Source organism: Biomphalaria glabrata, unplaced genomic scaffold (genome assembly GCF_947242115.1).
Source record: "Biomphalaria glabrata unplaced genomic scaffold, xgBioGlab47.1 scaffold_36, whole genome shotgun sequence".
Taxonomy (NCBI): Eukaryota; Metazoa; Mollusca; class Gastropoda; family Planorbidae; genus Biomphalaria; species Biomphalaria glabrata.
Genome location: NW_026602913.1, coordinates 50,875 through 67,451, shown reverse-complemented (window position 1 = coordinate 67,451; position 16,577 = coordinate 50,875).

Genomic DNA, 16,577 nt, shown 5'->3' with positions numbered 1-16,577 from the left:
TTGATAGGAGTGGGATTCTGTTTGTTTATAAAGAAGTGGTTCTCAAACTGTGGTCCGCATGCGACCGCGGGGAGGTCCGGAAAAAAAAAGAAAATAGTTTACAATTTAAAAAATTTCTTCGCTGATAGCCAGTTAATTCGATCGGGTAATTCGAATAATAATTGACTCGCCCATCTCTACTGTTTATTGTTTCTTAAAGACTGTTGGGGGCCAGAATTTTGTTTGGGCCTCACGATAAAACAACGCGATGTGTTCTTTGGAGGAACTCCACAAGGCATGTTTCACTAGTTTCAACATCCAGAATAAGTGTTGCCTCATTATGTTGTGCCCTGTTCAAAGGTGAAAAATAATTCATTGACTGTGTCCTGATAGAATGTAACATGCATCCTTAATCCTGATGTTTGAGTGACAACTGTTATATTTTTGATTTATACTACTTTCTTTTTCTCTTCTGGATATAGTGGAATTTAAGAAAAGAAAAAGTATAGTACCCCTTTCAGACCTTGTAGTCTATAGGGCAGATGATAAAAAGGTCATCTGTATCTGTGGCCTTTGGTTAATGAGGGTGTCATGTGGCCAGCACAATGACCAATCACCTTCACTTTTCCCCAACTAATGTCAGGTACCCATTAGAGCTGGTTGGACTCAGAGGTGCCCAAAGATCCAGAAATTAGACCTTGCGACCTATAGGACAAATGATCAAAAGTCATCTGTTTCTGTGACTGACAGTTAATGAACGAGGATGTCATGTGGTCAGCACAACGACTGCCTTTACTTTACCCATCTACTTTAATGTTGTGTATTTATATTTCTTGTTGTGTGTTGTGAACTGATCTGTTCTAGTGTGTCAAAATGTCATGGTGTCCAGGTCAGCTTGTGTGTGTGTGTGTGTGTGTACTGTGTTATTGTGAACAGTTTTGTCATTCTTGTTCAATAAAACCTAGCATCAAGACATGTCTTCATGTAGTATTGTATTCGGTCACTACAATCACATAATTCAAAATAATGTTTCATTGAGATTCGAACCCGATACCCCTCGGTTCAGAAATCAAGCGCTTTACTACTTGGCCACATTAACCCTAACCCCAACTCCTTATATAAATATATCTAAATTGAAATCTACCTAGTAGGTCTATCTAAGAATAGTTGTGATTATTTTAAGGTCTTATTTTAAAAAAAGCAATAATTAAAAACCTTTATGCCCATTATGGCAATGAATTTGTCAAGGATTAATCATTTATTTAAAAAAAACGAGAGTTAATCGCTTTCCCGGGAAGCATGCTACGAACCATCCCAAATATATGCCCATGAATGCTTATAGTTCAACGGCTACAATGGGCAATTCATATATTATCTTGTAAATTACAGAAGTTAACTTTAAAAAAAAGAAGATAACTATATCCTACGCATTTCTTGTGTCAATCTAGTCATGCATGTTAATCAATGACTTAAACTCTGCCAAGTCGTTGGTTTTCTGGCTGATTCAGGTAACCCATTCTATTCTTTAATGGCACAAGGAAAGAAGGAGCACTTGTACAAATTTGTTCTAGCGTACGGAATAAGAAATGTGCCTCTATCTTTGTGTCTTTCTGAGTATTTATATCAGGTTTTCTTTTTCTATGTGTAAGTTCCGGTTTAGTGTTTTATGTATTATAGATACTTTACGTTTTATTCTTCTGTCCTGAAGTGTCCCTAAGTTTAGTGATTTTACTAATGGTGTTACTCTAATCAAACTAGAAGGGACGCAATACCAACTCATTCTCAAGGATGACCATTCTTTGTTATCCGTTTTTGGTGGTCGGTGTTGATAGGTTGTCTGCTGTACAGGAGAAATTCAGAGGAATACTAGAGGTTGATCTCAGAAAGCTCCAGTACGATGATTCATTTAGTAACTGAAGCCAGATAAAAATGATACCCCAGGATGTGACAGCCAAACCCAATAGAGACTGGTTTGATGAGAACAAGGTGAAAATTTAAGAGCTGCTAAAGAAAGAGCACAACTGCTATCGTTCTGTTCTTGCAAACCCTAATGACAATGCAGCCATATCTCCTAATAAAGCTTCTTGTAACATAGCAGTTAAAGTTAAAGGCTAACATTATCGACAGATGACCAACTCCACTAGATGACTTCCTTCTGCATATTTTCAACACACTCGTCACTTCCCGCAAGTCCCCTAACTCTCCGATACCCAACACTTGACCGTGTGTCACGGTTGACCACACATAGTAACCGTGTCAAAACACTACTTCAGATGGTGCATTACTTTGCATTAGAAAACGTTTGAATATGACGTAACGCCCAAAAATCACCTTTCTTAACCCTTATGCCCCATTTGTAAGAAATCGTAACAAGACTCAATCCCCCAATCCCCCCGGTAAAGTAACAAGAAAATTTTAATTTTACAAAAGGCATATTTATTTTCATTTTTCCAATCAAATTTTTCATCATTGTATGGATAGAAATGATGGAAAAAGTATCGACTTTTGGCACTTTGATGACGTATTCAGTTTTATTTTACTGTACATTTACATCGGGCGTCCGACGGAAAACCCCTGAAGTATTTTTGTCATTAATGTTGTTTTGAAACAAGTGATATTGGCTTTCCACGACAGTCGAACGTATGAAAACTAGGACCCGCCAAAGATAAGGGGCCTGTTATTTCATTTAAATATTTTTTTTGTTTTGTTACGTTAAAAATCTTTAAACTCCTCCCTCCCTTGTAGCAAATCTTCAAACTCCTCCTCCCTCCCTTGTAACAAATCTTCAAACTCATCCACTCTCCCTTGTAACAAATCTTCAAACTCCTTCCTCTCTCCCTCCCTTGTAACAAATCTTCAAACTCATCCACTCTCCATTGTAACAAATTTTCAAACTCCTCCCTCCCTCCCTCCCTTGTAGCAAATCTTCAAAATCCTCCTCTCTCCCTTGTAACAAATCTTCAAACTTCTCCTCTCTCCCTTGTAACAAATCTTCAACTCCTCCCACCCTCCCTTGTAACAAATCTTCAAACTCCTTCCTCTCTCCCTCCCTTGTAACAAATCTTCAAACTCATCCACTCTCCATTGTAACAAATCTTCAAACTTCTCTCTCCCTTGTAACAAATTTTCAAACTCCTCCCTCCCTCCCTCCCTTGTAACAAATCTTCAAACTCCTCCTCTCTCCCTTGTAACAAATCTTCAAACTCGTCCCTCCCTCCCTTGTAACAAATCTTCAACTCCTCCCACCCTCCCTTGTAACAAATCTTCAAACTCCTTCCTCTCTCCCTCCCTTGTAACATCTTCAAACTCATCCACTCTCCATTGTAACAAATCTTCAAACTTCTCTCTCCCTTGTAACAAATTTTCAAACTCCTCCCTCCCTCCCTCCCTTGTAACAAATCTTCAAACTCCTCCTCTCTCCCTTGTAACAAATCTTCAAACTCGTCCCTCCCTCCCTTGTAACAAATCTTCAAACTCCTCCTCTCTCCCTTGTAACAAATCTTCAAACTCATCCTCTCTCCCTTGTAACAAATCTTCAGACTCCTCCCTCCCTTCCTTGTAACAAATCTTCAAATTCATCCACTCTCCCTTGTAACAAATCTTCAAACTCCTCCTTTCTCCCTTGTAACAAATCTTCTAACTCCTCCTCTCTCCCTTGTAACAAATCTTCTAACTCCTCCTCTCTCCCTTGTAACAAATCTTCAAACTCCTCCCTCCCTTGTAACAAATCCTCAAACTCCTCCCTCCTCCCTCTCTTCTAACAAATCTTCAAACTCTTTATTCAGTATTTACTTTCACTTAGAATAACACACCAGAAAAGCAGGCTAACGCATCCAGGTCCAGATTATATAATACTGTTGAGCAGTCAAGGTTTTTGAGAAGTTATATATAGTTCATGATCATTTACACTGTTCATTATAATATACCCGCTGGAGTTCATCAATTATAAAGTCATAGTCACAGATATAGGAGCATAAGCGAGTAGTCAAAACAACACCAGTTTTTGATGTTCATTACAAAGACAGAAGATATCAAATTTTTCTTAGTTAATGACTTGTTGGTGCGTTTACCCTAAATTAATGCGGTAAACTGGCCCAGGTTTTAAGAGAGTTTGACTCTTACCGGCTGGACATCCTTGGGATCTGCGAGATGCGGTGGACATCAAGTGGACAAATAATCACTGACTGCAAGGAACACACTGGTGGTGAAGGAATCATCTTGTCTACAAAAGCAGCTTCAGCGCTGATTGCTTGGAAGCCAGTCAGTGACCGCATCATTACAGCTTGACTCCAAACAAACCAAATTAAAAACACTATCTTCCAAGTATATGCCTCTACAGAGGATGCAGAAGATACCATCAAAGATGATTTCTATAATAAACTTCAAACCACACTTGATGAAACACCCACTCATGACCTAATTCTACTGATGGGAGACTTTAACGCCAAAATCAATCCCAACTTAGAATACAGCAGTTTTTAAAATCATTTTTATAGATGCAACGCCATGACTCTGTTTCGTAATGGTGGCAATATCCACAAAATATAAAGTAATAATTGTAAGTTCTGACCTAGGGAAGACATATGCACTCTGGATATTGCTATTTAGTGCATGATATTAATTAGTCAAATCATAATATTATTATAGTCATTTTATACTTGTGGTTGAGGGACACGTGCTGATAGATGGGAATCCAGTTCGAATCCAATGGAGACTAGTAATTTAATTAGATTTTTAAAACTCGATCTAAGTTGTGTTGCCTTATTCTTTTTACAATAATGGTTATAATGGATATGTAGCCGAACATTAGAGTCAATAAGTGGATCAAGTTCAAATCCCGATGTAGCCCAAGTATTTAATAAGTAAAAAGAAAGTTATCTTTTCAGATCTTGCGGTTGATGGTCATCTGTTTATGTGGCCCACGGTTAACGAGCGTATCATGTGGCCAGCACAACGACCAACCGCCTTTACTTTTCCTCAACTAATCTCTGGTACCTATTAGAGCTGGGTGGACTCAGAGGCGCCCAATGATCCCGAAATAAAAAAATTCCCAGTCTACACCAAGATTCGAACCCGGGACCCCTGGTTCGGAAACCAAGCGCTTTACTGCTCAGCCACGCGTCTCCAGTCTATTTAAACACTTAAACAGTATTTGAAAAAAACACTTATAATATGTTGTCATGATAACATTGACGTCAACAGCATTTCAGCTTCCCAGCACAAGACAAAGATTCATCTCTGTAACAGGTTCAGTTCAACTTCATATAACAACGTTCAGGGTAACACAATGATCTTTTAACCAAGAAGAATCATCCCCATCAACGAGGATAACAATGTTCAGGGCGTTCAGGGCAGCACCAGAACCCACTGAAGGCGATCTCTAAATTTAGTGATTTTACTAAAGGTGGTACTCTGGTTAAGTGTGAATATTCGTTTGTTATGAATCTCACTGCTTTATTTTTTCTGTTTCGCATGTTTAAAATTAAATTTGAAACAGATTTGGGGCATATATTTCATTTTCTACAAATGGCGCGAGTCACGGACCGCCTTATTAAAAAGAAAATAAATAATTAAATTCATAGCACCGAGAAATTGCATCTTTATTACTATGGTCTGAAGTCTCCTTGAGCTGTATAGCACCGCGTTAAGGGCTGAATATGTCCCACAGGCCGAAGATTGTGCATCAGTGCACTCTAGCATTAGGTGCGTGCACAACATGACGACATGACATGCCACAAGCTAGCTCCACCGATTCGCTCCACCCAATCCACCTTGTACACACTAATTTATCTTTAACCAAACCGCAAGCTGAATGAACGCAAAAAAAATGATTAAGAGAATATAGTTCAGACATTTTTAATTGTCTGTTAGTACAGCTCAAAAGGGAAATAACACGTTGTTTGCATTCGTTTTCTTGTGACACCATAGTCATAGGATTTGTCTCCCTTTCTTTGGCAGTGACATCGATTCCCAAATTACGTATTTGTAAAACAAGTACAAATGGTTTAGAGTAGGTACTAGATCTATAACACGAGATCTTGTTATAGTGTAGGTTTGCTGGACCATAATATGTTGGTCTAAAATGTGTGCGACACTTGAATTAAGAGTTATTCTTTTCTACAAACCCGAGCAGACGACATAAAAGCAGAATTGTCGGAGTTACATTATTGAGTCTATAATTTCTGCATTTCAAAGAAAATTATAAAATAGAGTAAATGAAGTTTCCCTTTTAGATCATGCGATCAATCGTCTTTAAATTTCCCCAACTAAAATCAGGTACCCATCAGAGTTGGGTGAAGTGAGGGGGGTCCTACAAAATCCGAAATTAAAAACCCAGATTTGAGCCCAGGATCTCCAGGTTCGGAAGCCCAGAGTTTAACCATTCAGACACCGTGGCCCCAAAGAAGATAGATATTTAATAATATTAAAGTACACATTTTCAAACCTTGCAATCTATAAGACAGCTGATATAACGATCATCTGTTTCTATGGTCGACGGTTAACGAGGGTGTCATGTGACCAGCACAACGACCAACCGCATTTATGTTACCCCAACTAATATCAGTTCTCATTTGAGCTGGGTGGGATCAGAGGGTACCCTGAAAATCCTAAAATTCAAAATCCCAGTCATAAAACAAGGTTCGAAGCCGTGTGCTTTATCCCTCAGCCGCAACAGTTGTAATATTACATGTCCGAAATCTAATTAGCGTAAGCTGGAACGCCAGGGACCATTCTCGACGGTAGGATGGGCTCTTCAGGCAAATGCCCAACCTGTGGCAGGGCAAATGCCCAACCTGTGGCAGGGCAAATGCCCAACCTGTGGCAGGGCAAATGCCCAACCTGTGGCAGGGAAAATGCCCAACCTGTGGCAGGGAAAATGCACAGCCTGTGGCAGGGCAAATGCACAGCCTGTGGCAGGGCAAATGCGCAACCTGTGGCAGTGGATGTGTATCTAGGATTAAAGCTTTTTAGTCACATTAGAAGTTGCAAAGGGAAATAATTATTAGCAGACGTAGAATGCCAGAGATCCTTGAATGATGTAAATAGAATATATACCACACCAGAGCTCCTCATTGTCACGGGTGCTGGAGTATAATTTTAGCTTCTTAAACCTTTCATTGTATGGTATGTTTAAGTGTGTGTTTTTCTGTCTTCTTTGTATAAGTGTACTTGAATGTTACTCTGCATGAAGTGTTCTTGTATAGAGTGTTCTTGTATGTTCTTAGTAAGGAGTGTTCTTGTATGTTATTTGTAAGGAGTGTTCTTGCATTTTATTAGTAAGGAGTGTTCGTGTATGTTCTTTGTAAGGCATGTTCTTGTATGTTCTTTGTAAGGAGTGTTCTTGTATGTTATTTGTAAGGAGTGTTCTTGTATGCTATTTGTAAGGAGTGTTGTTGTATGTTATTTGTAAGCAGTGTTCTTGTATGTTCTTTGTAAGGAGTGTTCTTGTATGTTATTTGTAAGGAGTGTTGTTGTATGTGATTTGTAAGGAGTGTTGTTGTATGTTATTTGTAAGGAGTGTTCTTGTATGTTATTTGTAAGGATTGTTTTGTATGTTATTTGTAAGCAGTGTTGCTGTATGTTCTTTGTAAGGATTGTTCTTGTATGTTATTTGTAAGGAGTGTTCTTGTATGTTATTTGTAAGGAGTGTTCTTGAATGTTATTTGTAAGGAGTGTTCTTGTATGTTCTTTGTAAGGAGTGTTCTTGTGCGTTCTTTGCATGAAATGTTGTTGTTTGTTCTTTGTATGGAATATTCTTGTATGTTCTTTGTATAGAGTGTACTTGTATTGTCTTTGCATGGAATGTTCTTGTATGTTCTTTGTATAGAGTGCACTTGTATTTTCTTTGCATGGAATGTTCTTGTATGGTCTTTGTATAGAATGCAATAGTATGTTCTTTGTAAGGAGTGTTCTTGTATTTTCTTTGAAAGGAGAGTTCTTGTTTGTTCTTTTTATAGAGTGCACTTGTATGTTCTTTGCATGGAATGTTCTTGTATGCTCTTTGCAAGGAGAGTTCTTGTATATTCTTTGTATAGATTGCTCTTGTATGTTCTTTGTATGGAGTGTTCTAGTATGCTCTTTGTATGCAGTGTTCTTGTATGAAATTTAAAAAAAAATGTTTATCATATCATTACACATTACAAAATAGAATCAATCCTAGTTTCCACCTTTATCTTAGACTTCATTTAAAAATTAATAATCTTAGATTAAATCTTAGACTTAATCATAGTTTTAAAGAGTTCGAACACGGGACTATCGAGGTGACAGTCGGGAGCGCATCACAAGGCAGCGATACTTGTAACACTGGACGTAGTCTTAGTTTTAATCGTATACATATCAAAGTTGTAATCCTAAGATTTAATCTTAATATTAGCCTTAATCACAGCCTTATTCTTTATTTGCTGTTAAGAACTATAATAATTGAGCTCTGTTATGATGGGTAGATTAAATTTTCAATAATCTGAGGTATTAGTTGGATACCAAACCTCTACACGTATTTGATAGTAGAAATGGTCAATGTATAAAAACTTTGTTGTTTAGTCGATTATCTCTATAAAAACTTTTAAACAAACATTGTCCATAGCGAAATATTACTTGTATTCCTCATCATCAGGTTGGCGTTTGCTGATGAGGTTGACTTCCGTATTACTCGCGCAAGTGCTGCTTTTTGCAGACTTCAAGAACAAGTGTGGCAACGGAGAGGACTCAGCATATTATTATTATAGCTTTTATATAGCGCTACTTTCATGCTTATAGCATGCTCAGAGCGCTTTTTGGACAATCTCATTTGTGGACCAGTGGGGGGGAGGGGGTATCTAGGAGTTGGTTTTCCGTGCTGCCTTTAGGCGCTCAGTAAACACAACTCTGCCCGAGTCGGGTGTCGAACCTCGAGCCCCCTTCTAGGTAGCCAAGCCAAGCCAAGTTCAAGCGCCCTTGGCCTCTCGACCACGCTTCCCACAAAACTGACAGTCTACAGTGCTGTAGTTCTCCCCTCACTCCTATAGGCATCATAGACCTGGACCCTATACTCCCGCCACACCAAAAAGCTAAACTCCTTCCACCTACGCTGTCTAAGGAGTATCCTTAAAGTGCGTTTACTATAACAGGAAGCACTGCTTTTAGATTGAATTCATAACTCGGAGTTGGCAAAAAAAAAGACACAAACCTCATGAAATGTTCGTTTCGCTTTTCGAGCCAGGTTGGCTTTGTTGTATCTCTGGGCCCCTGGCTCCACGATGGGTATGATGGAGACGATGAGGGCCATGACTCCACAGAAGATGAATAGTTTCAGGACTGCATCTCTGATGGCTCCTGTGTGGGATAATAAAAGAGAACATTATTAGGGGAGGAATAAAGGTGAAATAAAATAATCAATTTATCATATTAATCATCATCATCTAACTCCATCTGAGTCAGGGCTTGAGAGGCTCAAATCCTCTCTTGCAAAAGCCCTGGACAGAAACCCTGCTGCTTTGCGTAGTGCATACATGTCACCGTAGGGGTCAAGAATTTTTGGTTTCCCAGACCTGTCAAGACGGAGATTATAACTTTGCATCTGTGCATACTAATCTACAAGTGAGGATGTTATGCGTTGGGTCATATTCTCATGTTAGTTAGTGATTTATTTGTTAGTAAACTTAACTTTAAAAATTTCAACATAATCATTACAAATTTGAGTGTTTATTAAATTATTATGTATTCCATATAAAACCATTCATTAACGACAGTGGCGTAGCTAGCAATGTGCCGGTGGTGCTGGCCGCATGGGGCATCAAGTTATGAGGGGCATCAAGCTGAGCACAAACTTTGCCAGTCAAAACTACACATTTGTATAACACATGAAGAAACACAAACAAATGTTTTTATGTCTATGCTTTGTTTTTCTCCTCTTTTCTTTCTTCCATTACATGTAAGGTGTAGAACATGTTGACTCAAATTGATTACATTTGTTTAAAGCCCTGAAGGCAACGCACTTGTACACTTTCTTCTGTGGTACATGGTAAAAGTATACTACATTGTTCAATGCTCTGTATTTATATGAGGGACAAAGCTATGTCAGTACATTTTATACTAAATTGTTCAGTGCACTAGTTTTATCTAAATCTAGATTGCTTAATATGTCTCTTGACTAAAGTTGACTGTTGTAGCTTACTTTCATTTCACTGTGATTCCGTTTAGTTTCAGTCATTTTGGAAAGAATTCACAGCTTTTTTTTTCATTGGACCATATTGTTAAAATCAACATATTGTTAAAATCAACATATTGTTAAAGAAATTATCATCAAATTTAAGCAATATCATGATGTGATATGAGTTTTTGTCGCTTTCCCAATCCTAGAATAAAAAAAAAATTTGATAGTACTATGGACAAAAACAATTTCATGTGGATAGAAAGAGACTTCAACGGTTGTCGCAGTTTCTTCAGAAGCCTTCAACTCAAGAAACAAGGTTCCATTAAGCTCTAGAGTTAAAAAGAAAAGCATTCACTAGATGAACCTGTCTCGAATATCGCAATCTTGATTCGCATATTTCTGACAATTGTGGTACATGCTACATGCAAAAGAAATAGTTCTAAACTTTAGTTATGCAAGAATTACTTTCAATCGACTGATGACACATTTGGCAATTTTGTCAATTGAACAAAGTTGGTAAGAAAAAAGTATTTTGATAATTTTCTCGATAAATTGCTAGTAAGAAAGCAATAAGATGTATCTTTTTGTAAAATTGATTTTATTCCGAATCAGCAATACTTGAACATTGACTACATATATATTTCTATTGGAGAAAAAAGGACGTTTTACTGTTTCGTTCCCTTTTTTTTGGAGGACAATATGAAGACCTGCCGCACCGGGCATCAAGTACTCTAGCTACGCCACTGATTACTAATTGATGAACTCGTATGTCGTTTTGTTTTGATTGCTTCATGTATTGTTATCTACTATGAATAACTGTGCAAAAGTTAAATTTAATCCGAGAATGGGAAGTTGGAGAAATTTGTACCAGACAGACGGACGGAGGGAGTTAATATAAGCTTTGTAAAGAAAAAACAACAGTACTAACTCTTACATTACACTGGAAATCTGTCATGGAGTTACAACAGCGTATTGTGTAATAAGGCAGTGCCGCCTCCACGTTTCAAAGATGTACAATTTTACAACGAAATGAGATTATAATTACAAATACTCAATCTCTTTATTTACAAACATAACATACTTTTAGAGATGTCTGTGACGATCACACTTGCCGGGGATTATATTATCAAACTTGACAATTCAATGAAATGAAGAAAGAAACATCTCTCTGTATTTTCTTAAAACTTCTTTAATAATACTTCTTCAACTTTCACATCAAATTAGCTTCTCAATTCAATAACAACTTAACTTGATACTTCGAAATAAAACTTAAAGATACATGAAACTTCACTTAGTATAACATTCAACTTCAACTAATGTCACAAAATCTTATAACCATTACTAATCGAGGATAAAGCGAGGACCTCGTCTAACTGACTTTCTCTTAATTTATACCTTTCTTAATCGTACATTCCAGAATCATGGAAACTTCTCCCCCTAATTATTTTAGTAGCTTTGACCTTCTAGAAGCTGACGTGTGCTATTTATTTCCCTTAACCTCTTTCTTTGATTGGATACCTAAAATTAACTTGTTTACGCTGGACACTTGCACTGGTTTGACCTCGAGCTTCTAGAAACTGGTCGAAATAGATCACAGACTCGACTCGTGACAATGTCAATACTATTAAGTTTATTTATATTGGAGCTTCAAGAGGGCAGGCGCCTCCATAATAAAGGCACATTCCTTGTTCCATATGCCAGGACAAATCTGTAATAACGCTCCTTCTTCCCTAGTGCTACTAGAGCATGCCAGCCAGGAAAAACTAATGACGACAAAATTTAAGTCATCTGTTAAGAGGCATGACTAGATGCATGACGTGTAGGAAGTAATCATCCTCTTATTTGAAGTAACGTCTGTATTATATAAGATAAGATTTGAAATTAATTAATTAATTCATTACAAGAGAGAGAGAGAGAGGGAGAGAGAGAGCTTTAATCACAGCGTAGAACGGAAAGAAATTGAAGGTGTACAATCATTGTAATAGACTAAAACAACACGAGCTTCAATAAACACAATGATTTTATTCGTCCTTATTTATGCTCTCTACTCCAGCCACTTGTTCTCTATACTCTGACTTCCTTTTACACACAGTCCCTGACACACTGCTGTTCACTCAAGCATGTACACTCAAGGTCCACTGGTCATTTCATACACAGGCACACACACTGCACTACCAGCTACGCAAAACACATACACTTACTATCACAATCATTACCAGATCCATATTTACGTAAAGGAAAGCTATAGCTAAGTTAGGGCCCTCAAGTAATAGTTTTCACTGGCATATACGATCTGTACTTATAAAAGGCAAAAAAAAAAAAAAAAGGGGGGGGGGGGGGGCTCTTAATTAAGTAAAAAAAAAATTAAAAAATTAGGGCCTGTTCAAGAGTAGGTCTAAATACGGGACTAAGACTAAGACAGCTATTGAACCTTATGGAAATTTGTTGTGCTTACAAGACCACAGTTCTCATATAAAAACAACACAACAGAAACATACACATAAATACAACAGACAACATAAAGAGTTTGTTACGTTTTCATATTGGATGAGACTCTTTAGACATGTAAACGACAAAATCACAGTTTATAAATACTTTAATCTTTATAACACTGAAAACACTTTCTTGTTCATAGTCCTCCATTTCGGTTCTTCTTTCCTTTCAACACGCAATCGCACCATTTCACATTCACACTAAGATGCGCACGTAACACCCCCCCTGTTTAACAAGTTCGATGCACATCGAACGTCCAAAATACAAATCACTGAATATATTATCAGACTATTCCAAGTTAAAACAAATCGGTAACATATAAAACCATAATGTAATAACTACACAAAATCAAACACAATGTCATGTTAATACCAATACAATTCCAACATGGAATAACAATTATATTCATCACAATAATAACTGTTATTATGAGCAATTGAAACCACTTCTGTTAACATATATCTATAAGTAATCATATTTCTATTAATACAACTCCCCCCTCATAATCGTATGCCTGTACAAAACACCATCATTCCAGTCGCAATCAAATAGTTAACAAACAAAGTCTATCTTGCTCCATGCATATTGTAACAACAATATTCAATTCATTACACATATATTTATTCATTGTAGAATAGAACAATAATTAATGTCCATCATTCCCACCTTTTCTAATCCTATCTATATAATTCTAACATTATTGACATGCCATCCTTTCCGCTTCCCTCCTTTGCAATGATGTCCCATTGTGATCCTACTACCTAATGATCTAGCTGTACTGTTTTCTAGGCTGCTAATATCCGTCTCTTTTCTCGTATACGCCTCTTCACTATTGTACCTTGCATCCTTAATTCTAATTAATTGTTGACACTGTCTTCTAATATGCCCCCTTCTCCCACAATTAAAGCATAAGATGTATGAACTTGTACGTCTATATGTGGGTTTAAATCGCTTTCCCTGTACCACTGATTGCCTTACTTTACTTTGATTTGGACCCATTCCTATTGCATTGCTTTCTACCTTATCTGTTAATTCTTTCTTCTCGTGCTCTCTGCTACCCATGTCATCTGATGTATGAGATCTTATGTCTTCTTCCACATCCCCATTTCTACCTCGCGTAGACTTTATCCCATAATATTTCTTCCAATTCTCAATCTCCCTTACTGAACATATTTTCACCCCATGGATATTCCCAATAATTAAATCAATCTCACCCTGATCTACAACACAAGCTTCCACTGTCCCCTTAACATACGGTGTGTCTATACTAACTTTAGCAATCGGTAATTGTACAATATTCCCATTAAACATAACACACTTCCTAGATTCGCCTGTATATTCATGGTCTTCCACTAAATTCTTATTCACTCCAATAATAGTGCTCCCAGTATCCCTGATGGTCTTGGCTGCCTTGTTCCCTACGAATGTATGAAAAATCTCCAATGTTCCAGTATCAGATGACAATGATAAGCCTTGCTCTATTCTACCTTTCTCCCAGTCCTTTCTTTCCTGTCTGTTTCCTTGCGGCTATCATTTTGTCTTTCATATGTACCACTTCTATACTGTCTCTCCTGTGTCTCCCTTGTTCTGTGAGAGTTATTCTGTGTCTCACATGTTCTGTTAAAGGCAACTATTTCTTCTATATCACTGCCTCTAGATAATTTCTTCTCGGGATGTGCCACTTTATAAGCCCTTATCAGTCTTACTATGTCTTCTATGGATTTCGGTTTCCTCTCCAACAGAAATATTTTTAATTCCTCCTGACACTCGTACATCACTTTGTCCAGCATGAGAAATGTCTTAAGACTGTCAAAGGTTTTTTCTACCTCAGCGGTTTCTATCCAGTTATCGAAATGGCTGCTCATTTTGTCCAAGAAGGTCTGCGGGTCATCCTCTGGTTCTATCTCACAATTAACAAACTGTTGGCGATAGAAAGCTTCTGTTTTCCCGAAAGTTCGAAGTAGTTGTTCTTTCACAATGCTGTAGTTACTCTGGTTCATACATATTTTTGAAGGCACCTCCGCTGTAAATGATCTTGACAATAAGAATGTCCATTTGTCTTCAGGGTACTCCAGTTCTCTCATTTCTATTTCGAACTTCTTCAAAAAAATGTCTATGTCCATTTTGTCTTCGTTGAATATCAAACCTTTATATTTTGCCAGTTTATTCCCTGTAGAGTCACTCTTTCTTTTATCATTCTCTTTTCCTTGGTCTGTTTTTAACTTTTTCTCTGCTGTCTCTTTTTCAAATGCTAATCTTTCTCTTTCAATGGCGACCAATTCATTTTTCTTTTCCCTTTCAATTGCTACTATCTCCTTATCCTTTTCTCTTTCTCTTTTGTCCTCCTTATCTAATCTCTCCTTTTCTTTGTCTCTTTCCATCGCTAATCTCTCCTTTTCTTTGTCTCTTTCCATCGCTAATCTCTCCTTTTCTTTTTCCCTTTCTCTTTTGTCCTCCTTATCTAATCTCTCCTTTTCTTTGTCTCTTTCCATCGCTAATCTCTCCTTTTCTTTGTCTCTTTCCATCGCTAATCTCTCCTTTTCTTTGTCTCTTTCCATCGCTAATCTCTCCTTTTCTTTGTCTCTTTCCATCGCTAATCTCTCCCTCTCCATCAACCTTTCTTGTACGTATTTTCTTAGTTCTGCCCCTTCCAGCTCCAACAACCTTCCCTCTTCCTTCAACGCTGCTATCTCAGCCTTGTCCGCCATAGTCGATTACTAATAATATCGAATCGAATGTTCTCCTGTCTCTAGATCTAGACTTTACTATCTCTACTGTCTGCTGACAGGAGATCCCCTGTGTATAGAGGGATACTTGGGTTTTACCTTTGCGTTGGGCGCCACTTGTTACGTTTTCATATTGGATGAGACTCTTTAGACATGTAAACGACAAAATCACAGTTTATAAATACTTTAATCTTTATTAACACTGAAAACACTTTCTTGTTCATAGTCCTCCATTTCGGTTCTTCTTTCCTTTCAACACGCAATCGCACCATTTCACATTCACACTAAGATGCGCACGTAACAGAGTTCATTCGGAGATTACACAACTTTTATGCAGGTCACAGCACGTGACACACACACACACACACAAACACTGGGCCGATCCTAACTATTGCAGAGCCCTATGCGAATCGGAGTATGCGGGCCCCAGTCTGTGTAGGGATACGGATAATAAGTGACAATTAAGAGTTTGTATTGGAAAATAAATGTGTCATCGCATTTTATTCTTTCGTTACTACGTACAAAATCACGATCAGAGTTTTTAAAAAATATCACTTTTATTCTTTTTTTTTTTAAGAGATCGAGATATTTTCATAGACATAAATAAATATAGACTGGCCGATAATAGAGTTTTATGAAATGAAAATTTGTGACTTGCATTTCTGTGTACTTTATTTATGTCTAGGAGTTTTGTTTAATCTCTAAGACTGAAGATCATGAAATTTTTCAATTTTTCAGAATTCGGAAATCCGAATACAATAGATGTACATGTTTTCAAGTTACATGAAGTTATTTCCTTTTTCCAGTCTATATTTATTTATGTCTATGGATATTTTACATCTATATTTTACATATATATGTATATGCCAGTGACTCTTATAGTAAAAAAACAAAAGTAAAGGAACTAACGCTTTAGGTTAAAATTAGTAGTATTTTTATTAGACGAAAGCTTACAATGCCTTTTTATATCGCGCGTAGAATTGGCGTTTTCCATAATAATGACACACCAAAACGATAATTTTGTCTTTTTCCTGAAGATTTTCATGAGTTTTCAGGAGATTTAGAGTTAGCGCGGGCTTATGAAAGTGTGGGGCCCACTGCGACCGCATAGGTGGCAGTGGCCTGAGGCCGGCCCTGTATACACAAACAGGGAACAATCCCAATGTGATTGTAACTAAGGGTTACGGCATCGGCGTAGCTAGGGTCGTGTGAGGAGGTGGGAGGATTTGAATATTCCTAGCGGGCCC